This window comes from Hakea prostrata, chromosome 4, assembly GCF_041222555.1.
Source record: "Hakea prostrata isolate BN-2017 chromosome 4, UWA_Hpros_2, whole genome shotgun sequence".
NCBI classification, from domain to species: domain Eukaryota; kingdom Viridiplantae; phylum Streptophyta; class Magnoliopsida; order Proteales; family Proteaceae; genus Hakea; species Hakea prostrata.
This window is the reverse complement of record NC_142603.1, coordinates 36,296,816-36,321,377: the sequence shown is the minus strand read 5'-3', so window position 1 is coordinate 36,321,377 and position 24,562 is coordinate 36,296,816. Positions and strand designations below refer to the sequence as shown.

The 24,562-nt window shown below is 35.8% G+C and overlaps 1 pseudogene across 1 annotated transcript; it reads right to left on the bottom strand.

Moving 5' to 3' along the window:
* Positions 1 to 322: 322 nt before the first annotated feature.
* On the bottom strand, positions 323 to 3,082 carry LOC149018765 (caffeic acid 3-O-methyltransferase-like; annotated as a pseudogene). The gene is made up of 4 exons (XR_016173193.1): positions 2,672 to 3,082; positions 1,302 to 1,612; positions 1,104 to 1,168; positions 323 to 692 (listed from the first exon to the last, which is right to left on the bottom strand). The product of XR_016173193.1 is annotated as a caffeic acid 3-O-methyltransferase-like (transcript).
* Between the last annotated feature and the right edge of the window lie 21,480 nt (positions 3,083 to 24,562).

The window sequence follows — 24,562 nt, the reverse complement described above, 5'->3', positions numbered from 1 at the left end:
GACCTCTTCACTAATAAGTGTTGGTTTCACCACTAGAATAGCTCTACGTTGGCAGAGAGAGGCATTTTCTAGTACAACACAACCTATAACTTTAACATAACAATGGGGAGAGAGAGAGAGAGGGAGGAGAGAGAGAGAGAGAGAGAGAGAGAGAGAGAGAGAGAGTGTGTTTTCATTAGAATGAAAAAGATACAAGATTGCATTCCGGGGCGTATGATCTCACCAGCTGTGAAACCATTGGCTAAACAAACACTATAAGGGATCACCTAATCATCAAAAATAATACAACCAAGCAATAAGTGCTTATTCCATCAAGAGGGAAACTTACATCTTGTACTGACCAAGCAAGAAATCCGTGCTTATTTTAATCAAAGTAAAACTTGCATTCATGGCTTACTTTATGTATTCGATGGCCCAAAGGTTAATCACAGGGCAAACCAGTTGACAACTACGAAACCCAGTTGCCTTGGCAAGTTCTTTAAAATCATTCTCAGTTCTTTCTTTTCCACCAGGGTTTATCATCATCATTAAATTGTCAATTTGATATCCAGCTCGAGCTACACGGTTAGTTTCTGCAGCTTCTGAAAGAACCGCATCAACTATTATCACTTTTCCACCTTCTCGGTAATGCTTCGTAGCAGTTCTTCAGAATTTGTAAGCAATGTTCATCACTCCAGGTCATGCAATATCAACTGGAAATCTCATGCAAAAACAATTACGAAAAATCAATATGTCAAGTAAGTACATTAAAGTTGATATTTTTACCATACAGTCTGGAGGGTCATTTTTTTTTTGGAGGGAGAGATATGGAGGAATAAATGTTTGATTTCAAGACATCTTTGATCTTACTACCTCTACATAATTAAAAATCTGCAACTACTGTGCAAAAAGTACATCGAGAGGGAGTCTAGCTTATCATTATCCAGAGATGAGTCATATGCTTAATTTGTAGTGATGGATGTCATAGTCATGGTACCCTCTATCTCAACGGTAGAAGATTCCAATTCATCTCACCACTTGAACTAGGCATTTGTTTCTATTTGATTTTCTTTCTTTTCAATTTCTTTTAAAATTTTATGAAGGCTCATAACTATAGAACTCACTTTCATAAAGATGGCATCTCCTTTTGGAACACTATCAAACATGCTCCCTCCAGCATGCTCCACACCTGCTCATACCATTCAAACACAAGACGATAGATCTATCATTCTGCTCTTACCTGGGATCCTCAGCCATTGTGTGATGACTATATAAAACAAACTAGACAAAGAGGATAATATTGATAACAACAAGAATATTACCAGGATATGATGGTGCTTCTGCAACAACATAGGGCAAATCAAAGTTAATACCCTTGATTGATGGATACTTGGAAGTAATCATTCTAAGGGCAACTGCAAATCCACCACCAACATCTACTACTGAGTTCAGGCCTTCGAACCCTTTGTATGTCTCAAGAAGTTTATTCATGGTAATGATGGTTTGGCCTTTCATTGCCTCGTTGAAAAGAACATTGAATCTTGGATCCACACCTTGATATTCAAATGCTGTCATTCCAAATGCTTTGTTAAATGGGATTCCACCTCCAAGAATGGCTTCTTTCATGTGGAACCTACAAAAAAAAAAAAAAAAAAAGGTTTTTTTAAAAAATTATTTAATGCACAGAAAATGTTTATCTAATATTCTTATTAATCTTCAATGAAATTAGCATGATTTACTTTTCTAATAATAATAATACGAGGATACTATTGCGTTTTTATCCTTGAATATTATTCTATTATATCTGATAGTGTTAAATAGAAAAAAAAAAACATATTTGTCTTTGTTCTATCTTGTTTTAAGTGAAGAGGGAATAAAAAGGAAAATTGAAAAGTATTCCAACTTCAATCATGGTTTCTCTTCTCGCCTCCCTCTTCTTTATTTTATTTAATTTTTTAAATCAAAATGGATTTAAATTAAAAGAGGGCAATATAAGAATTTTGAAAACCATTATAAATGGTTAAGTTATCACTTAATCTTATTATTTTAACAATAAGAAGGCATATAGTTGATATAATATTTGAAAATATAGAATATAATCTTAATACACTAAAGTTTTGAGGAATGCAAGCGTAATAGAATTTACATCGTAGAATGTATGTTTGATTGCTCAAATAATAATATTATCATCTGCATAATCACTTGTTTTAAAATTTATATTGAAAGGAGAGAGTTTGCATCTGGAGTATAATTTAATAGCATCTCTCTTTCTTTGACTAAATATCAGCAAAATAGTATAATAGAATTAAAGATATATTGATTCATGTTCGATATAAGTTAAATAAAATTAAAAATATATATATATAAATTACTTTAAACTCCAACTAAACATGGTATGACATGGTGAATGACACCAATAGCCAAATCAAGAGTTCGGATAGCTCCCTCAGAGAACAATGGGAGTGGGAACCCCTAATGGGACCTACTGAAAAATTTACCTCCGATTTTTTTCAATATTTACAGGCAAGCTCCATCACTATGTGTGGTTCAAAAGAGTTGGAAAGCACATTATTCTCCCTCTAACTCCCAAATCAATGGAAGAAAAAGAAGAAAAAAATAAACGGATATATTTAAAATAAAATCAAACTAGAAACATAAAAAAATTAAATCAGGAAGTTGAATTCATCTGTACCAGCCCTGCATGGTGACCTTGTCTTGATGCATAAGCATCAACATCTCCAGCGATCCCTTCTCTTCATTTTTAAGGAAAAGCTTGCAGATCGGAGCTGGTCCATAAACCCTTTCAACCTTGCCATCTTCATGTGTCTTCAGTGAACAAGTGACAACTAAATAACTGGCTAAGAGTCGAAGGGCACGATCAATCATAACTGGGGCATCTGGGTTTTGTGCTCCAAGCTGAGAAGCAATCTCAGAAGGTGACATTTCAGCTCCTGGACCTGCTTTATCGATGATCTCGAGAACTCCGAGCTCGACAATCGATCTCAAGACCATGGGAAGAACTGAAGAGCTTGCGAGTTGCATTGCATATAAGCAAGCTTCTTCATCTTCGTACTGCAACTGTTGCTTGGTTGAATCCATGGAAATCTGTTTCGTAGCACTTGGGATTCTTTCCTTATGGTAAGCTTGGAAACTTGGGTTTCTGTGTTGAAGAGAGATGTCGTTAGTTCAATTAATAGTGAAGAGCTCACCAACCCGAAATCATAAAAATCACAATTAATGCTTTAGTTTGTATCATGATTCATCACCACCGAACAAAGCTTAGGCATGAGCTGTGGCATTGCAGGATATTTTTTTTTTTAAATAATATTTGGAGTAGTAAGATACATATCTTACAGATTCGCTTTTGAGGGGCTCTCTAATGCCACTTGGCAATTTAAGCGATCTTTTATATATTTTTTTTAAATTTCAAAGACACTCCAAGATAATTGCCAAAAAGCATAGACACCCGAAAACTCTTCAAATTCGTTGTCGCACCCTTTTTTCCATTAGAACATTGAGTTGGTTAAAGGAAATGACAAATATACCATTAGTTGAATTATTCTATATGATGAGCACATTTATGTGTGAAATCTTAGGGCATAAAGCATGCATTTTATACACTTAGAGTGGAGTTACCTTGGGTTTTATGTTGTTTTTGCAGATTTTAAGACTTTTCAAGATTAAAGCAAATATTTGGAGTTTTGGGCTTGAATCATGCTATTTTACACGTCAAGAAGTCCATTCAAATTCTCAAATGCAAAAATGTGCCTAATCTGGAGCATGATGGGCTAGAGATGTGTGATTATGGGCCAACTCAGAAATATTGAAGAGATAAAAAAGGCAAATTTGATCTACGGCTGAGATTTTAAATCAAATCTACAGAGATATTATTGAGAGAGTCCAAATGGAAAAGAGTCCTTGCATACCTCAATATCTTATATCTTATCTTGGATTTAATTAAAGAAAGAAAATGAGGAAAAAGAATTATATTCAGAAAGAAAAAGAGGAAAAATCCCGTTTTTGAATGCCTCTGTCCAGTTTTGATCAAACCCTTCATCGAACGTTCACCCGATGTCCGATCGTGCTTCTTTTGGAGGAGAGTTTCACGACTAATTAAACCTCAAATCCAATGGTGGAATTATGCATTTGATCTCTCTAAGTATGCGCGATTAGTACGTCAAAACTCTAATTGGCTAAGTCAGATAGAAACCCTGAGTTTTATTCAAATTCAGCCATGCTTTATATCTAATGTAAAATCTATAAAAAGAGAGCATACTCCATCAAAGGAGAACATGTTCTAGAGCTTAGTAGAAGCATTCTTTCTTCTCTCTTCAGTTTATTTAGGTTTTCTCAAGTTTTCTTTGCTTGCATTAGTGAGATTTAAATTTCTAGATTCAATGTTTAGGTTTTATCTTTTTATGTAATGCAATTCAAGCTCAAGTTTCAATTTTTTTAGATTCGTTTTTCTCAGGGTCTAGCAATTTCAGATTTAGATCATTCTAGATCTCGATCTGGTTGTTAGGGTTGGTTGAGATTCGAATCTTTTGTTCAATTCGCAAGTAATTAACCTTCTTTATTAATCTTCTCTCCTCCCTCCATTCCCGCTTCTATCTACCCCTCCATATTCTTAATTTAGGATTTACTTTGAGCATTATTTATTGTTCTCCCTTCCCCTGGATCCTTGATCAGAGATGCCTCCGGTCGTGCCTCTCTTTGGTTAAGGCTTCCTTTTCCTTTTGTTGCTTTGTTTATTGCTTTGTTATTTACTTTCTGTTATTTACTTTTTGCCTATTCATTAATCATCTTGGACCACATAACCAGAGCAAGCCTACAATCGTGCCTTTGCTTCTGGTGACGGGTGGTGTTGCATTTGCATTTTAGCTATGAACTAAATTTTACTGACTACTTTAACATACTAACTGGTTTTACTTTTTTTTTCCTTTATATTTTTATTGTTCGCATTTTTTTTCCTGTCTTTTATTTATGCATTGATTGTGTTTAATTTATTTTTCGTTTCAATTTGATTGCATTAGACGTATAGATTAGGATCGTTTAGTTTAGTTAATTAGTTAACAAAAATTGAATCATTCCACTCTTGCATTACTATTAAGAAGTTGAATTATAAGTGGCATATCTCCTTGAGATCGACCCGTTAGCTACACGATACCGTGCACTTGCGGTTATTTTTAAAATTCACAGACAAGTTTTTGGCGCCGCTGCCGGGGAGGTATTAGTTCACTTTATTTTTCTCATTCTTAGGTAAATCGAAGAGTTTTTTTCAAAAAAAAAAAAAAAAAAAAAAATCAAAGATATTACTCTTAACTTGAGTAGAAACAAAAACGTATAGTAGTCCCCACTCTACTGCAGAATCCCCCCCCCCCCCACTCTACCGCAGAATCCCCATGATTCGATTGTAGGTGGCTCCGAAGACTATACAGGTTCCCTTGCTGTCAAACCTATAAGCGCTCAGCTATACGGCAACCTTATAGCTTTGGAATCATTGTTTCAATCTTTGTGGTGGGAAATTCATTACTTTCCTTTTGTTTTTGTTATTTTCTTTTCTTTTATTATTTAATTACTTTATTTTTATTTTTATTTTTAAAAATAAAAAATCTCATTCTTTCATAAGAGTCATTAATTGCATTAGGTGGTTAGTGCAAGTGTGTCTGGACTCGTGATTCTACAAATAAAATTGTCCTAGTGTCTAACTTGACCATGGAAGGTCTACCTCCACCACCTCCACCTAAGAGTCTTAGGGATAGATTTTATCCAACCCGATCTGCACAACCTTCCTGTATACGTTTACCTGAAGTGAGGGGTAATAATTTTGAGCTCAAATCTCATTATCTATCTATGTCCCCAATTTCATGGGTTACCTGATCAAGATGCATATTTGTTCCTTAGGGAGTTTGAGGAGGTTTGTGTCCTTATGAAGGTACAACAACTTACTGATGATGCCGTAAGACTACGATTTATTACCTCTGCATTAAAGGACCAAGCCAAAAAGTGGCTTTATAGCTTACCTAGGGATAGCATTATCACATGGGAACAATTTACTGTCCTCTTCTTGAAAAAATTCTTTCCTTTCTCTAAAACGAATAAAATAAGAAATAATATTCTTCAATTTCGTCAAAAACCCAATGAGTCCTTTGCTAAGGTAATTGAGAGATTTCAAAGCCTTCTCCAAGAATGCCCTCACCATGGTATAGAATTATGGCATTTATGCCAAATAATTTATGAGGGTATCGATTACCAAACAAAGCAACTTTTGGAATCAATGTGCCCCACAGGATTTACATCATTCACTGATGATTCCGAAGCTTGAGAATTTCTTTTAGACCTAGCAGATAGAACTAGAGAATGGGAGTCAACCCAAGAATCTGAAAGGACTAGTAGGGGATATTTTGTTGATAGCCAACTTCATAAGGAAGCACAAATAAATAGTCTTTTGAAAAAGTTAGAGACTTTGGTAGTTAAAGCTACAACACCACAACCAAGTCAAGCACATTTATTTGACAAATCTATTGCTATGTGTGCATGGTGTCAATCTCCTACACATGTAATTGAGGAATGTCCTAGCTATTCTGGAGGCCAACATGAAAATGTCAGTGCGATGTTTCCAAACCCGTACAGTAACAAGTACAATCCTGGGTGGAAGAATCATCCTAACTTTTCATGGTCTCAAGGGCAAAACCAAAATGTGTTAAGCAATTATTCCACACAATATCACTTTGGTGCCTCTAAAAAACAAAGTGCCCAATTTTCTCATAATCCAAATGTCCAGTTCCCTCAAGTCCCAAAATTTCTAGAATGCCAATTTAGCTAGGCCTGTCAATCCACCTATTGTGTCTCATATGCCTCACATTGCACAAAATCAATCATCACCTAGTTTCCAACGAGTTAACAATCCAGAGTTTTCTCGTCTCTTTTCCTAATGATGTGATTACAAACTTTGAGATTGATTTTGATTCTGAATTTCAAGAATGTATGGATATGTTGGATGATGATAATGAAACTTTCTTTTCAAAAGTCTTAAATTTTCGCACACCTTTAGAGCCTATTGAACCTCTATCCATCTCCATCACCACTCCCAAGCCCTCAATAATTGAACCCCCTCAGCTAGAATTGAAAGAGTTGCCTTCTAATTTGAAGTATGCTTTATTGGAACAAGATAATATTCTTCCTGTCATTGTTGTCTCTGATTTAACTTCTTACAAAGCAGAAGAGTTGATCACACTGTTGAATGATAATAGAGAGGCATTGAGTTGGTCTATGACTAATATCAAATTTGTAAGCTCTACCATTGTACAATCTCATATTCATCTTATGAAGGATGCCAAATATTTTAGAAAAACTCACCGTATGCATATTTTCTCTGACATTGTGAAGGTTTTTCTTAAAGTCTTTAGGGATGACTTTTCTATTCATGGTTTTTCTTATTTGAAGTGTCTTCCCCATCATACATTGATATTGAAGATAAGACTAAAGCTTCCCATGATAAGCACATCTTGATTGAAAGGTATACCCCTCATTTGTCTTCCATGTTTATATTTTTATGCATGCATTGAGGTCATTGCATTACTTAAGTGTGGGGGGGGGGTATAACTTCGTTGTAGATTTTAACTTTTGACTTTTGGTTAGTATACATATTCTTTCAATTGCTATGATGTGTGAAATGAGAGTGATTTTGGTACCCATCATGAACACATAAAAACCCTGTTGAGAGGAAGGTAACTTGTATATATGTTGAGATGAGACTTTCCTTAGAAAAATAAAAGGCCCTAAACTTAAGGCGTTGGACCATCTATGAGTTTTGTGAGTCCTTGTTTCTTTGGCTAGAAGTTGAGATCAATTTTGTGTATGGCATGACAACAACAACAACAACAAAAAGAAAGAGAAAGAGAAAGAGTAGAAAGTAAAAGTTGAATTCCTTGGAACTAGACAGGGCGCTCCGACTCAGGAATCGAGGTGACTTGATCGAAACTCTTAGGAATGAAATTATTGAAAAGAACTCTCGCATCACTGTCTATGTGGGCATATGCAAAGCAAAGCTACAAAGTAACTTGGGTTTCTGGTGTTTGCTCCACCATGTCATTCAAGCCAACCGTAGTAGAGTAATGTAGAGTTCACTACTCAAAAGAAAAGAGAGAGATAAATACAAGTGTCATCAATGCCTTGGTAAAATTGTTTGGTCAAAAATACTTCAAAACCTTAATCCTTGGTCCCCTTACTTTATGAGTGGTTTTGCTTAAAGGAGAGGTGTACTTGAAAGATATAAGGTGAGTCTTTGATTGAGATATATGCTAAGTCTCAAGAATCAATATGGGGTAATAAAGTTCAAGAGTGGGGGATCTTAAATCAATGGTGAGAAAAATTGTCATAGCTATTGATCCTGTATGGGTAATTACCAATTGTTAGAGTTGGAATTTGCAATGTTTTATTTTGAGCTAAAATTGGAATTTTGGATGTACATTCACTTCAAACATCCACGAGACAAAACGCGTCCTCTAGGAGTAAGTGGTAACCTAGTGGTTTAAAGGCCTGTTGCACATACTAAGTGTAACCGTGATTCCTACGAAAGTGAGTTAGGATTTATTTTGTTGCACTAGTTTACCTGCATTTGTATTTTTCTTTAATTTTTGCTTGAGGACAAGCTTAGTCTAAGTGTGGGGGAATCTGATGAGCACATTTATGTGTGAAATCTTAGGGCATAAAGCATGCATTTTATACACTTAGAGTGGAGTTACCTTGGGTTTTATGTTGTTTTTGCAGATTTTAAGACTTTTCAAGATTAAAGCAAATATTTGGAGTTTTGGGCTTGAATCATGCTATTTTACACGTCAAGAAGTCCATTCAAATTCTCAAATGCGAAAATGGGCCTGATCTGGAGCATGATGGGCTAGAGATGTGTGATTATGGACCAACTCAGAAATATTGAAGAGATAAAGAAGGCAAATTTGATCTACGGCTGAGATTTTAAATCAAATCTACAGAGATATTATTGAGAGAGTCCAAATGGAAAAGAGTCCTTGCATACCTCAATATCTTATCTCCTATCTTGGATTTAATTTAAGAAAGAAAATGAGGAAAAAGAATTATATTCAGAAAGAAAAAGCGGAAAAATCCCGTTTTTGAATGCCTCTGTCCAGTTTCGATCAAACCCTTCATTGAACGGTCATCCAATGTCTGATCGTGCTGATTTTTGGAGGAGAGCTTCATGACCACTTAAAACTCAAATCTAACGGTGGAATTATGCATCTGATCTCTCTAAATCGGCGCGATTAGTACGTCAAAACCCTAATTGGCTAAGTCAGATAGAAACTCTGAGTTTTATTCAAATTCAGCCGTGCTTCATATCTCATGTAAACTCTATAAAAAGAGAGCATACTCCATCAAAGGAGAACATGTTCTAGAGCTTAGTAGAAGCATTCTTTCTTCTCTCTTCAGTTTATTTAGGTTTTCTCTAGTTTTCTTTGCCTGCATTAGTGAGATTTAATTTTCTAGATTCAATGTTTAGGTTTAATCTTTTTATGTAATGCAATTCAAGTTCAAGCTTCAAGCTTCAAGTTTCAATTTTTTTAGATTCGTTTTTCTCTGGGTCTAGCAATTGTAGATTTAGATCATTCTAGATCTAGATCTGGTTGTTAGGGTTGGTCGAGATTCGAATTGTTTGTTCAATTCGCAAGTAAGTAACCTTCTTTATTAATCTTCTCTCCTCCCTCCATTCCCGCTTCTATCTACCCCTCCATATTCTTAATTTAGGATTTACTTTCAGCATTATTTATTGTTCTCCCTTCCCCTGGATCCTTGATCAGAGATGCCTACAGTCGTGCCTCTCTTTGGTTAAGGCTTCCTTTTCCTTTTATTGCTTTGTTTATTGCTTTGTTATCTACTTTCTGTTATTTACTTTTTGCATATTCATTCATCATCTCGGACCACATAACCGGAGCAAGCCTACAGTTGTGCCTCTGCTTCTGGTGACGGGTGGTGTTGCATCTGCATTTTAGCTATGAACTAAATTTTACTGACTGCTTTAACACTATACAATATAAATAATGAAGAGAGAAAGAAGAATGAACTGATCATAGAAGAAGAAAGAAGAAATTTAAGATTTTGTTTTAGTAAGGCTGACAATAAAAAATTCACAAGAGACCAAGTGCCAATTCTTCTCTTTGACATTAGTGGTTGGTGAAGGAACAAATAATGGTGATGTGGGCTCTTGTATTCTAGATTAGGTTTGTCCTCACTCAAGTTCAAATTTGTTATACACCTATAAGCCAATCACTTTGTATTTTTATTTTCATAAATAACCTTTGTTTTTGTGCAAATGAAAAAAAATAAAAATAAAAAATTGTAAGTGATTGATTCACAGATTTGGACTCCATTCAAGCTCACTAATTCCCCTCACAACCAATTGATGGCAACAGTTGCCGGTATAGACAAGGTAAAGACATCAAGAAAATGGAAAAATGAATTGACAAGGGATTAAAGAGATTAATATATAAAGATAACAGATATAGATTGACGAAAGATTAGGAATATGATTTTCCCTTAAAGGTTTGATAATTGAATATCGATTCCCATATAAGCACTAAAGCTCAATATTGGTTGATACACCTCCTCAAGTTCAAGGACTTTCAGTGTATGGATCTTTAATTTCTCACAGAAGTGGGTGAGTGATACACCATAGAGCTGAATAGAATACACGCTCGTGTTTGAAAATATTTTCTAGCAAATGAATGGAAGCCAATCTCAACCACCACCGAAAGACCAAATTATCACGTAAATATATTGCACCAATATTATCACACCATAATGTCAAAGACAATTTATCAATGATAAGAGTCTAGAAAGGGAGGAACACTTTGTTTCAGATTTCTTGTTTGGCTATGAAGCCTGCAAATTATTCGAATCTCAATCTAAGTGATTCTTATCGATCCTCCCTCATGTCAGAGAATCCCTCTCCATTATACATATTTCCCTTCAAACAAGGAACAATTTATTTTTTGTTGTTAACAAATGCCTACTATCTTTGCTAGAGTTCGTGCCCCTCTCTTTTGTTGCATGTCCTACATTTCTGTGATGTCATAATTGAATTGTAGGTTGATCAACGGGTCTCCCTATAAATAACCTCAATCGATGTTTCTTCACATGTCAATATATGATTTGTTGACACATAATTATCATATCATTCAAATACACAAACACAAAGAGAGGGAGAGAGACTTCTGAAAAAATGGGCACCTCTAGATTGCTAATATAAAAGAAATAAAAGAATTAGAACTCTCAACATTAGAAAATAGAAAAGATGTTTGTTTGACCATCTATAAGATGTTCAACTAAGAAAATGTTTGGTAAAATATTAATGCATTTAAATTTTTTAGCCGTCTCTTTCATATTCGTGGTTTCCCCTAGAAAATATTCTAAACGCAACCTATTTTCAATTAAGAGTGATTAAATGAGACAACAAATGAGGCATTCATTTAGTAGTTTGTGAAAGTGTGCATCTCTTAATGCTGACCCTAAGACATGGGGTTTCAATAAACTAAGTATTTATAGAAGCAATATAGATTGTATGCTACAAATAGAAAGACCATTCTATGAGATAAATAGAAAATGTTTGGATCATCATGTGAAGTAATATAAGCACAAAACTATATCTACAAAAAAAGTAAGATTTTCTTTCAATGATCACTTTTCTTTTTTCTTTTTTCCTTTTGGCTTGAAAATCCAATTATTTAGATGGAAAGACTGAAGCTGCAGAGCAAATATCTCTAAGCCAAGCAGTGGAGGGTGGCTAAAGAATTGTAAAGGGTTCCTCAGTTTAAATGGGTGACTTAATAAATTAAATCCTACCATTTAATTAGAATAAATGAATTACAAGAGATTATTTTTCCTAACAGTCTCTTGTATCTTAATGTAAGATCCTATCTCATATAAGGATAAAACAAACTTCAATCTTTTTTAGCTAAAACATGTCGCACTTTACTCTAATTGAGTCAAATTCAAGTGCAACGGTAGTATATTTCAACTCTCAAGGAAAAATCATAATCCAAGACGCTAGGCCTACTATAACCACAAGAAGCAACTTAGTGCATTCACCTATAGTCCAATATATATATTAGTATCTTCGGATAGTTATGATCAATTAAATTTGAAACACAATTTTTTTTTCTTTAAGATTTGGAGTACTTAGATGTATATGTTACAGGTTCTTTTTTGAGGGATCTTTCCAGTGCTACTCGGTAGCATACAAGATTTCTTAATTTCCCTTTACAAGAACATGCCAATCCCTCTCTTTGACTTAGTGGTTGGCAAAGGAATAAGCAAAAGGTTATGTGGCCGCTTCTATTGAAGAACATGTTTGTCTTCGCTCAAGTTTAGATTTGTTGCACATGTTTCTATGTTTGTGAGCTTTGTATTTTTATTCTTATTATTAGCCCTCCTTTCATTGTAGATGTCAAAAAACTATTAAGTCCTTCATATGGATGAGATTGGGGATTTTTGTTCACGGCTACGCGGGTATCCATCCGCGCAGCCGTCAGAATGTGCCACATGGTTTGTAAAAAATGAATGGTTTAGATTCTTTCAATAAGTTTTTATATATAAAATGCTTTTATAAAGGGTAAATATCACTTACCTCCCCTTCTTAGCTGGACAAATATCACTTACTTAGTTGGATAATATCACTTACCTCTCCTCTTACCTAGCAAATATATCAAACACCTCCCCTCTGTTAACTTTCTCGGTTAAATTTAACTTTTACCGTTAAATATTTTTTTAAAACCCCAAACTACCCTTGGCTAAAAATATTTTTTTATTTTAAAGCTTCAATTATCGTAATCAATTAAAATAATTATTAAAAACCAAAACACGAAAGTTAAAACCTAAATTATCTTTAGTTATTAAAAGCCCGACATGCCCTTTTTGTTTTTAAAAAAAAAATTATCAAACAATTAAAAAAACACATACTACTATGAAGTAAAATAAAAAATGCAATTAAAAAAAAGGGTATGTTGATAAAATTAAACACGTACTACTATTTTGGGTTTTCTTAATTGTTTGATAAAAAAAAAAAATTAAACAAAAAGGGTATATTGGGCTTTTAATAATTAAAGATAATTTGGGTTTTAACTATGGTGTTTTGATTTTTAACAATTATTTTAACTGCGGGTGATTTATTATTTTAATTGCTATGGTGATTCTACGGTAAAATTTGTAGGCTTTAAAAAGCAAGTAGTTTGGGGGTTTTAGAAAAATATTTAACGATACAAAGTTAAATTTAACCGGAAAGTTAAGGGAGGGGAGGTGTTTGATACATTTGCAAGGTAAGAGGGGAGGTAAGTGATATTATCCAACTAAGAGGGGGTGTAAGTGTTATTTGTCCAGCTAAGACGGGAGGTAAGTGATATTTACCCTTCTATAAATTACAATTATTCGTCCCTTATACTTTTTAAATTTACAAAATTAATCCCTGTTCATCTCCATGAGAATCAAATTGTAAACCGGAAATACAAACTCCTCTAATCCCTCCAGTGTTCACCTTGCCTTCACCGAAAAATCACCGATGGGCTCCTCTGGTGACTTTTTTCAAAAAAGCTGCACATCAACATGGAGAGATTTTCTAGCAGCAGATCAATTTAGTAGAATGAATGTAGTGGGTTTGTGGTGTAAAGGGAAGGAATAACTGTTGGAACAAAATGAAAGAAGACGAGCAAGAACAGAGTGATAGGAAAAACTTCAGAATACTTCTTCACTTAATCGAATACAAAAGACCAGCTTTAATGCCTTTTTAAAGAGATCAATAACTAACAGAGTCCTATCAAAATTGAAAACAAAACAACTTCTCAAACGGGACTCAACCTCCTACAAAATAGCAACTACTCTTACAATGATCAACTCCTAAAAATAGCAACAAATCAGCAACGGAGAACCCTTATATGTAGAAGACTCATTCTCCCACCACTCCACCAAATTATCTCTTCTTCTTCTTTTGGCTTTAGCACCCAAAATCCAGATGTTTCTTCTGTGGGACACCAAACCCAAGAACTTAGGGAGGAGGAGGAGATTAGGAACTGCTTGTCTTACAAGATTGAGAAGCTTGCTAGAGGACAACCCGTTCTGTCTGCCTTCCAGAGCTGGATGGGCGACGGATTTCCCATTCATAGAGTCTTCCACGCCATTAATCGACTCAGGAAACTGAGTATGAATAAACGCGCTCTTGATGTGATTCCCCTTCTTTTATAATTCTCTTGCTCCTTGTACATGAATGCACACTATATGTTTGCTTAAATGCTCAAAAGAACCACTACGCCACCTAAGGAACCTCTTCAATCTTGGTTGAGTGCTTTTAGAGATACATTACTAAGTTGAATATCTGCTACATTGTGACAGGTAATGGAATGGGTAATTAGAGAAAGAGTTTGATTACTCTTATCTGTTGGTTGAATTTCACTTCATGGGATATCGCAAATCTGTTGGAGTTTACGGTTAAGCTTCATGGGATATCGCAAGGTGAGCGTCTTTTCTCCTGTGTCCTCCTGAGTTAACGGTTGGCTTCACACGAAAATCTCTCTTATGTTGCCCATCGGTGATTTCCGGTGAACACTGGAGGGGTTAGAGGAGTTTGTAAATCCAGTTTAGGATTTTGTTCACACCCGAGATGAGCAGGATTGATTTTGTAAATTTAGAAAGTATAAGGGACGAATAATTGTAATTTATAAAAAATTTTAAATATAAAAATTTAGTGAAAGAATCTAAACCTTTCATTTTTTCAATGCCACGTGGCACATTCTGAAGGCTGCGCGGATGGATACCGCAGCCGCGAACAAAAATCCTGAGACTGGACACAAGCTTAATAATTCTCTCTGGATTGTGGATGGCTAGTCTTTCATGGACATAGGCTACGTAAAGACACCACAAAAATTGAAAATGAATTGACAATGGATTGAAGAAATTGTCATAAAAAGATAGAAAACATAAATTGATGAAGAATTAAGTATACGATTTCCCTAATAAAAGTATGATAATCAAGCGCCAATTCCCATGTAAGGACTATAACTTAATATCCGTTGATACACTTCCTCAAGTTTAAAGACTTTCAGTGCATAGACCTTCAACTTCCCACATAAGTAAGTAGGTGATACATTGTAGAAATGAATAGAATATATAACTCATGTTTGACTTGTCTAGCAAATAAATGGAATCCAATCTCAACAACCACTGATCAGATTACCATAAGAATATCTTCACACCAGTGTTATTACGTTATAATATTAAAATGCTAGAGAAAGCAAATTTCTTCAGAATGATTGACCTTTTTGTTTATGTGAATTTGTTCATATGTGTAACACCCTACATAGACCTTCAACTTCCCAAATAAGTAAGTAGGTGATACATTGTAGAAATGAATAGAATATATAACTCATGTTTGACTTGTCTAGCAAATAAATTGAATCCAATCTCAACAACCACTGATAGATCAGATTACCATAAGAATATCTTCACACCAATGTTATTACGTTATAATATTAAAATGCTAGAGAAAGAAAATTTCTTCAGAATGATTGACCTTGATCATGACCTTTATGGTATGAATAATGAAATAATATAGATGTATGATGCATGATCTTGCTTAATTTTCATTGTGCTATATTATAATATATGTTAATATTTCAAACTTTCTATGTTATAAATAAAGTACTCCGGGAGAGCCTCAACACATGCATGTAAGCTTTCCCTTTTTTCCCATTTGCCTTCTCCTTCTTCTCCACCACTTTCTTCATATTCTCTTCTTCTACTTTTCAGACTGCAGGTTTTGTTGCAATATATACTATATATTCCACAAAACTATATCATGTCTTTTCTTGTTTGATGGCATTTTACATTATATATTTATAAAATGACACTTTTTTAATTATATTTCTAGTCATTAAAGTAGGAAATTTTGCTGCACTTAATCTTATATGTATGTTATACATAGGAAATTGCATGTGTAGTCTTATATTAACACGTAGCAGTGTTGTTGAAATCTTACACTCCAATAGTCTGGTCTTCAATAGACAATCAAACAGCAAGGATGCATATGCATGGAGTCAATTTTAGGAGGAGCTCTACTGTTTAAGTCAAATCATATAAGCAAAACAGTTAATCAAAGATGAGGGGTCTAGAAATGGATGAGTAATCACATAATTTTATATATTTTCTCTGCTGTGAAACCTGCAAATTATCCTGATCCCAGCCTCAGTGTTTCTTATTGATCCTCTCTCATGTTTACAGATCCCTCTCTGGTAATATTTTTTTTCCGCTAAAATGATCATTTCTATTAAAAAGCGAAAAGAAAAATTACAAACATACAATCAAAAAACCAACCCTCAAACTTGCAACTTCAGTTGCCCCCAAATACACCCAACCTCATTGAATCCAACTCACATAATCATAGATAACAAATCAAAATCTGAAACGAGAACAATCAGAAGCCTCTAAATCAAGTTCACTCTTTATCAATGTTGTCCAGGGTATATTAACAGTTGATGAACCCTGTCTTGCCACCCGATTTGCCAAGAAATCAGCCACTTGATTGTTTTCCCTATAACAATGTGAAATTTTTCAAAGATGACAGACAAAAAAAAAAAAAAAAAAATCAACACCTCTCCAGCGCTACAAGAAAAACCATGGAATCTTCCTTTGCTGAATTAAAACAGCAACTGCCACTGAATCACATTCTATCCATAAACGTTGAATGTCTAACTTTATTGCCCACTCTATACCCTGCATCAGGGCCTTCATTTTAGCCTCAAAATTATTTTTGATACCTAAATAGGTGCTGAAATTTAACAGAAGAGTTGATTATTCATCCCTAAACAAACCACCTGCACTAACCATACTAGGATTGCCCAACGAACAACCATCGACATTTAACTTAACCCAACCAATAGAAGAAGAAACCCAGAAAATTTATTGAGGAGTAGTGTTCTTAATAAAAATTTTCAAACCCATAGCTCATGATTGAGCAAACACCACTGGAGGGACCTTTCTGCTAAGCAAAACATAATCTTGACAACTGAGATCAAAGAAGATTTGACGCAAAACCCAATATTTAGATAATGCACCTCCTCATATCGATATTTGTTACGAGCAAACCACATATAATATAATAGCAAGAAGCAGCCATGAAACCACATATTACCCAAAGGCAAAGACTTGCCCTGCAGAACACCACCACTTATAACTATCTTGAAGAGAAAAGGAAGGCTTCCAACTGAAACCGAACGAAGAACACAAAGCCTCCCAACAGCTGCGAGCAAAAGAACAAAGAAGAAAAATATGAGGAATATCTTCATAAGCCTTAGACACATTCCACATCGTGAAACCAAAGAGATTCATTTGGACAAAACAATTGCATCAACAGGGATCTTCCAATGGAAAACCCACCAACAAAAAATCTACTGCCTAGGAAATAACTTCAATTTCCAAATCTTCTTCGCCCAATCCACAACCGCACTCTTTTTCCTGTGCATATCCCAAGCTGATTTCATTGAGAACTCTCCTTGAACAGTTCCAATCCAATAACAAATATCTTCGTGAAATCCAACGGGAAGATGGATAAGACTGACACACTCCAAAATTTCTTTTAAACGAGGAGATTGCACCTCCATAAAACACCACCGTCGACCAAGGAAGCAGTTCGCCACTATAAGATTCAACTTGTCCGCCAAAATGAGAGGAACCTCCAAATGATTAGCAACAGTAGAGTCTCCTAACCAATTATCCTTCCAAAAATTTATTTTTGTCCCATCGCCCACTGTCCATCTCTCATAAGAAGCAGCAAAATGCCAAAACTTTTTCAGACAAAAATGAATTGAAGAGCAAACCCTAGAATTCCGCAAATTTCCCTTATCATCAATCAACTTTCCTCTCAAGGATCTTGAAAAGAAAGACTTACTATGTTTTATTTGCCAGGCCAACCAGCAGAGACAAGCAAAATTGACATCTCGCAAAACGAAGCCAACCGCCCCGGCCCGCCGCCGCCCCCGATCCCCCGGGGAGCAACAGCCTGTTTTCCCGGGTGCCAATTGAATTATAGGTCAACCAACATGCCACCCTCTCAATAACCTCAGTTTTTTTTTTTTTTATTATTATTACTATTTTTTTTAATCATTCTTCACATGTTATTATATAATTCGTTGACACTTAATTAACATGTCACACAAATACACAAACACAAAGAGAGTTCCCAAAAGGGGCACCTATTGTTAGTTTAAAAGAAATTAACAAAGGACCATATGTTAAAATTGAAACTCCAAATAAAAAATAAACTTGCTCTCCTTGATTTGATGAACAAAATTACCTTGATTTGATGAACAAAATTACCTCTCAAGGAAATCTAACCAATCATGGAAGGTATTATCTAAAAACTCAGTGGTGTCAATCCTCAAAGGTGATGTCGTCCAACAGTTCTTTGCATGAACACAATAAAATAGAGCATGTGTTACACTTTCCACTGGTGAGTTGTGACATACATAATAAATACTTGGGGAGAAAGCTATTGTTTCTTTCAAATAGAGATTTATGAATTAGGATCCCCTCATGAGCTGCTCTCCATAAGAAGGTTTTAATTTTTGGGAGACTAATTGTTTTCCAGATTCTTCCCCAATTAATGATGGTTGATGAGGATGCTTGGGCTGTTTGGTGATCAACCTAGTAGGTTAGCTACACAGTATGCTGGTTTGACATGAAACCTCCCATGTTTAGTTTCCTTCCACACCTAGGAGTCTTCTATTGCAGAGGATAAAATTGGTATAGATAATATTGTTGTCCTTTCATCTTGAGAGAAGAGACAGTCCTTAAGTGGTAGATTCCAATATTGTCCCAATCAATAAGTTCATGCACTAAAGTAGGACTCAATTTTTTTTTTAATTTCCTTCTGTTTGGGGGGGGGGGGGGGGGGGTGGAGGGATAGAGGAATATGGAGAGTGAATATTTGGGATATTCCCTTATGGTTCTAGCCCATATGGAGTTTGGTTAGGTTAGGAGTCTCCATCCTTGTTTGGCCAATAAGGCCTTGTTGAAAGAATTGAGATCTCGAAACCTAAGACCTCCCCTCCCCCCCCCAGTTTCTGTAAGCAACACAACTCTTTCCATTTTACCCAACATATGCCAAAGCTTCAACTATTTTTCCACAAAAAATTTCTAACGAGTCTTATCAATTACACTGTGTATGTGGGTAGTGCAATTGCCACTTCTTCAATTATAATTTCCTTCCCCACATGAGAGAATAGTTTTTCTTTCCACTCTTCCAACTTTCCATTTTGTCACATCCACCAAGCCGGTACCCTATTTGGCATACTCGAGTGTGTGATCCATAGCCCCAAAGATCAGTTTGAGGAAATCAACCTCCCACATTTACAATAATACAATCAAGAACAAGACTAAATCAATGTTCAACTATTATAACTGAATAATCAATATAAGATTCAAAGAGAGTTGACAATATAATCAGAGTGCGGCAAATGATACCAATATAATAAATCAATGTAGAGTGTAGCGAAAATTACTCTACAATAGTAGCAGAAAAGTAGATAAAAAACTAAACTAAGATTACAACCAATTCCAAAAATTGAAAGAAAAAAAGTAAACTAAATCTAAACTAATGTCTCTTCAAATCTATAAATAATGTATCCATAAGTAAAATATTCGATGTCCCATCGCCAGCACACAAGCACTAGAGTTGGACTAATCTTGATAAGCTCCAGCTTCGTACTGGTAGTCTTCACAGTCGTAGTCATGGTAGCCAGTACTTTGGGTACCGCATGAGTCATCCGCTTGGGCTTCATAGTATTGGCCCTCATAGTCATCTATACCTGTAGATAGATCTAACAAAGTTGTTGCAAAAATGAGTGAGTTCAAAAGAACTTAGCAAGGCAGTTCATTCCACAATAACATATATCACATGATAGCAAATCACAAAGATGAATTATGATATGAGACAGACATGCATGTATGCTTCTAACTCTATGAATGCTAGTCTGTAGTGGCAGACATGCTTTAAGTCAAAGCACCATACTCCTCTGGGTAGGTCTCAAATAACTCTCCCTCAACCTCGTTATCTTGGGTTCTCCGGTGGCACTTGGGTCCTGCATCCCTCTCAGACAATCCATGGTTAGGGTTTAGGTCACCGCTCTCTCACATCACCATTGGTCTGAGTATTGGCGCATGTCAGGATTGAACTTAGCCCAATGCAAGTCTTCTACTTAGTTATATCAAGTCAGGGTTAGATACTTCCATTCCTCTCCTCTAGCGATCCTTTCTGGTATCCTTCCCACTAGAGTCATAGTATCCTATGACTACAACCAACTCGGACTACAGACTCATCAACCCTGTTGGTCATCCACAAATAGTAAACGGGAAGCTCTCATGTCCTCTCATGGGTTAGTTACCGGGCATAAGCGCCCATGAGCCCAAGTCTACTACTGCAACCCTACCAACGAATGGCCCTTACAATATGATTCATGTCCTCTCATGGGTTGGTTACCGGTCTTGAGTGCCCACAAACCCCCATTGCTGCCATGAGTTACTCGGTCTCAATTTCCTTCTGAATTGGGTCTAATATAACAGGGTAATCCTAGCTAAACACTGCTAGACAAGCCCTAGGCATGTCAACCAATAACCAGGGAAAGAGTCAAGTGGCACCATAGGAAAGTGTCACATACCACTTCCACTGATGTCCAAAGACAAAAATGTCAAAAGGACGTTCCCCATTCCCCAATTATGTTTAAGCAATTGCATCCCAAATCAGTCATTCATAATCACAACTGATAAATCAATACATAGGGAAATAACCAATCATACATGATCAGAATAACAATTGAATTACATGAGCAAGTCCAACTGTAGTTACAGTAATTACAGCAAGAATATAATTGTAAGAAAATTATAAGAACAATAGTACGATCATGCAATCCGAATCAAGTACAAGCAAACATGTATTTAGGTTATTAGGGAACAAACGTCTTTACCTTATTTAACTTCGAATAATTTCGGAGAAAAGAATGAGGACAGGTTTAAAGTTAGCAAATAAACTCTAAACAGGCATAGGTTAAGCATTAGGAACAAACCCTCAAAGATTGGAAGTGAAACGGATCAAAACAGACCAAACCTGCTGCTACCGACAATGTGGGTAGCTCATCTGGTCGCTCAAGTTTGATCGACCTAGGTGATTGACCCTAGTGTTCTATACGGATAGAAACCCTAAATTTTGATCTGAAACTCAACTTTTGTGATTCAAAACACTGAAATTTTAAGGGAAACTATAGAATAGTAGTCTAAGACTATCTAGCATAGATTAGGCATCAACAATGATCAATAGAGTAGAATTCTAAATTAATCAAAAGCTAGGGTTTACCGAAATCAATCCGTGAATTCTAGGGAGAAGCTAGAGAGAATGAAAATTCACTCTAGAAAGAAAAGAACAGTAGATCTTAGATAGAAATAATCACTCAAAAGCTAGGTTTTAATCTAGCATGCTTTAAAATCAAAAACATCGAAGGGATAGTCAATCATGAAGATCACACTTGATTTCCCTTCGAAATCATCATATGAAGATTCACAAAGTCATATGGTGTATGGAGATCCACTCTAGAACAGCAGGGATTGGAGGATCAGTCATGGGAACGACATATGATCATCCTCCTATCAATAGAGAATAGAAGAAATCAAAAGAAATAGAAGATGAAGTGTGGGTAGTAGCGAATACCAACCTTAAAGAAAAAGAATTGCCAAAAAGCTTTAAGGATTTGATGAGGATCTTCCAAAACTCCAATGTGAATGCTTGAGAGAGGCTTCCCATGTTCTCTGAAGGCTTTAGATCAATGTGGGGTTGATTACCACGAAGTTTTAATAAATAGAGCATCGAAAAGCAAAAATCCAGCAATTTATACATAAGCCCCTATCACTGTGTGTCACTCAACCTGATCGACCCAGGCTGACAACAAACCCAAAAATAAGGAATTCAAGCTCCAAACCTCAAAATTTTCAATGGGGCTTCTCCCAACTCAACAAGTGACTTACCTAGCATTGAGGGACCTTCCAAAACATGTCCAACCAGGGCTTAAGTCCATCAACCAAGCTCTTTATCTTCAAGGTGTAGTTTCTTCCCCCAAATTAGACAAGGTTTCCAAATAGGGAACTCCATCATCAATCTCCATGGGTTCTGGGTCAAACACCATGTCTTCTACTGAGATGGCCCACAATTGCCTTCTACCTTCACTTCAGGTCTTCAGACCTACAAACAAATGGGTTACTAGGTTAGGGTTTGGGCTAAATTTCACACATTTAATCTATCATATAGGTATAAAAAGACTTGGGATTTTGACTTACATGTGTGGCAGGGTAATCGAAGATAAACTCCATGAGTTGAGATTTCATCTATATTAAGTGCTTGAGAAATATTTCTTCTAGTATGAATCGGAACTCCTTTGCTAAAAGGAATGGAAGACTCTGAAATATTAATGTGTTGACATCTAAAGCTTGGTTGTACTCCAACAGAACTTCATTTATCATAGTTGCATTTTCATTCTTTACTGGAGTAAACAACATGCAATCATCTACAAAGAACATATTATTGATTTTTGGAGCAGATCTAGCCACTGTTATCCCATGTAACCTTGGAACTCCAGTAGAGGATGTAAGTCTTCTAGGAAGGACTTCAAGGAATAGAATGGAAATTTAGGGTCTAAGGGGGCATTCTTGTTGGAGACCCCTTCAAGGGTTAGCTTGCTAGTGAGTTGGCCACTGATTTTGATTTGGTATTCTACTACAGAGATGCATTGCATGCCCCCATAGGATCCATTTATTATCAAAACCTAGTACACTAAGAGTGTCCAGAATGAAACACCATTACATTCTATCATATGCATTGCACAAGTCAAGTTTGAGAGCCAAATGGCTAGTTTTTTATGATGATTGCTCCATGAAATGAAGACATTCATGTGCAAGATATATATTGTCTGATATGGACCTTCTTGGTACAAAAGCACTTTCGCTTTGCTCACTAGTGAATGTAGAGTGGTTTTAATCTGTTTGCAAGGCATTTGGCTATGATTTTTCATGCAACCGTGCATAAACTAATTGGCCAGAGATGGCTCGCCTCCTAGGGTTTTTCCTTTTTGGTATCAAGATAAAGGGTAATTATTGTTCTACTGAGACTCTAAAGGACAAAACCCCTATTGAAATTTTTTTGATTCCTTAGGTCAAGTCAACCCCCTAATATGTCCCAATTCTTATGATAAAAACTTGTCGGCAGCCTGTTCAATAATGCTCTCTATATTTCTTCATCAGAGAAGGGTTTGCACAACATCTCATTATCTACCCTAGACGTACAAGGTTGTACACCAGATTCAAAAGGATGAGATGTGGTAAATAATTCAAAAAAGTATCCCAAGATTTCACCAAAGGTTCTTGATCAGTTTTGAGCCATTAACCAGTGTGAGATTTTGGTTTCTTGATCAGTTTTGAGCGATTAACCAGTGTGAGATTTTGGTTTGTGTATGGCATTTCTTTGTCTTCTTTGGTTAGTGACTGAATGAAAGAAGGTAGTATTTCGCTCCTTTTAGCCATTTAATCATGGACCTTTGATGCCAATACTTCTCCTCTTCTCTCATTAGATTTGTCAACTTGAGGGAAATGTCTAGTTCAGCTTGGGCTTACTGGTGAGATGAGGGGAGTTGTTGAACTTCCTCCAAGGATTTTTGAAGTTTATATATTTCCTGGGAAGTTACTGACACTGTTGATTTACTCCAATAGGTTCTTGTGCATTGATATATTTATTGTTGGAGCAAGAAAGCAAGAGAACCCTGATAGTCAGTACTCCAACCCTTTTTAATTTGTTCTAGAAGGTCTTAATATTCCTTCCATTTAGTTTCATACAAGAATCTCATGGGCTTTTTCTTGGTTTTCTGAAGGGTTACTTCTAGGGGTGTGTAATCTGATCCTACCATTGCTAGTTTATGAACATTTAGACCACTAAAAGTGTTAAGCATTGATGTATTGCAGAAACCTTAGCTATGTTCTCTTTAATTAAAGCACTACCCTTTCTTTCATTTGACCATGAAAAAGCTGGCCCTGAACATTTCAGTTCACATAGTCCACAAGTTGAAATTGCATCTCTAAACAAGTCTAATTGTCCTGAGGTTTTGGTTTCCCTTCAAATTTTTTACCATTAATCAATATTTCATTGAAATCTCCTGATACTAACCAAGGAGTTAAAACAATGTTACCCAGTTGGCTGAGTTCTTCCTAAAAATCTGCCTTCTTCTTTCGGGTCCCCATACGCTAAGGTAAGTCTAAATTCCAAGTCGAGAATGTACATGAATAAGTAAACCTACAATATTTACAGAGGCAGAAAGAAGAGTTTAATGAAATATTACCATTTCATAATATGGCCGTACCTCTAGACTTTCCTTAGGGTTGAGGAGGAAATTTCATGAAGCCCAAAGATGAAGTAATTTTGTTCATAGCCGATTCTACTTGTTTAGTTTCCAGAAGTAGAACTAAACTAGGTTTAGATGACTTGCATATCTTATGT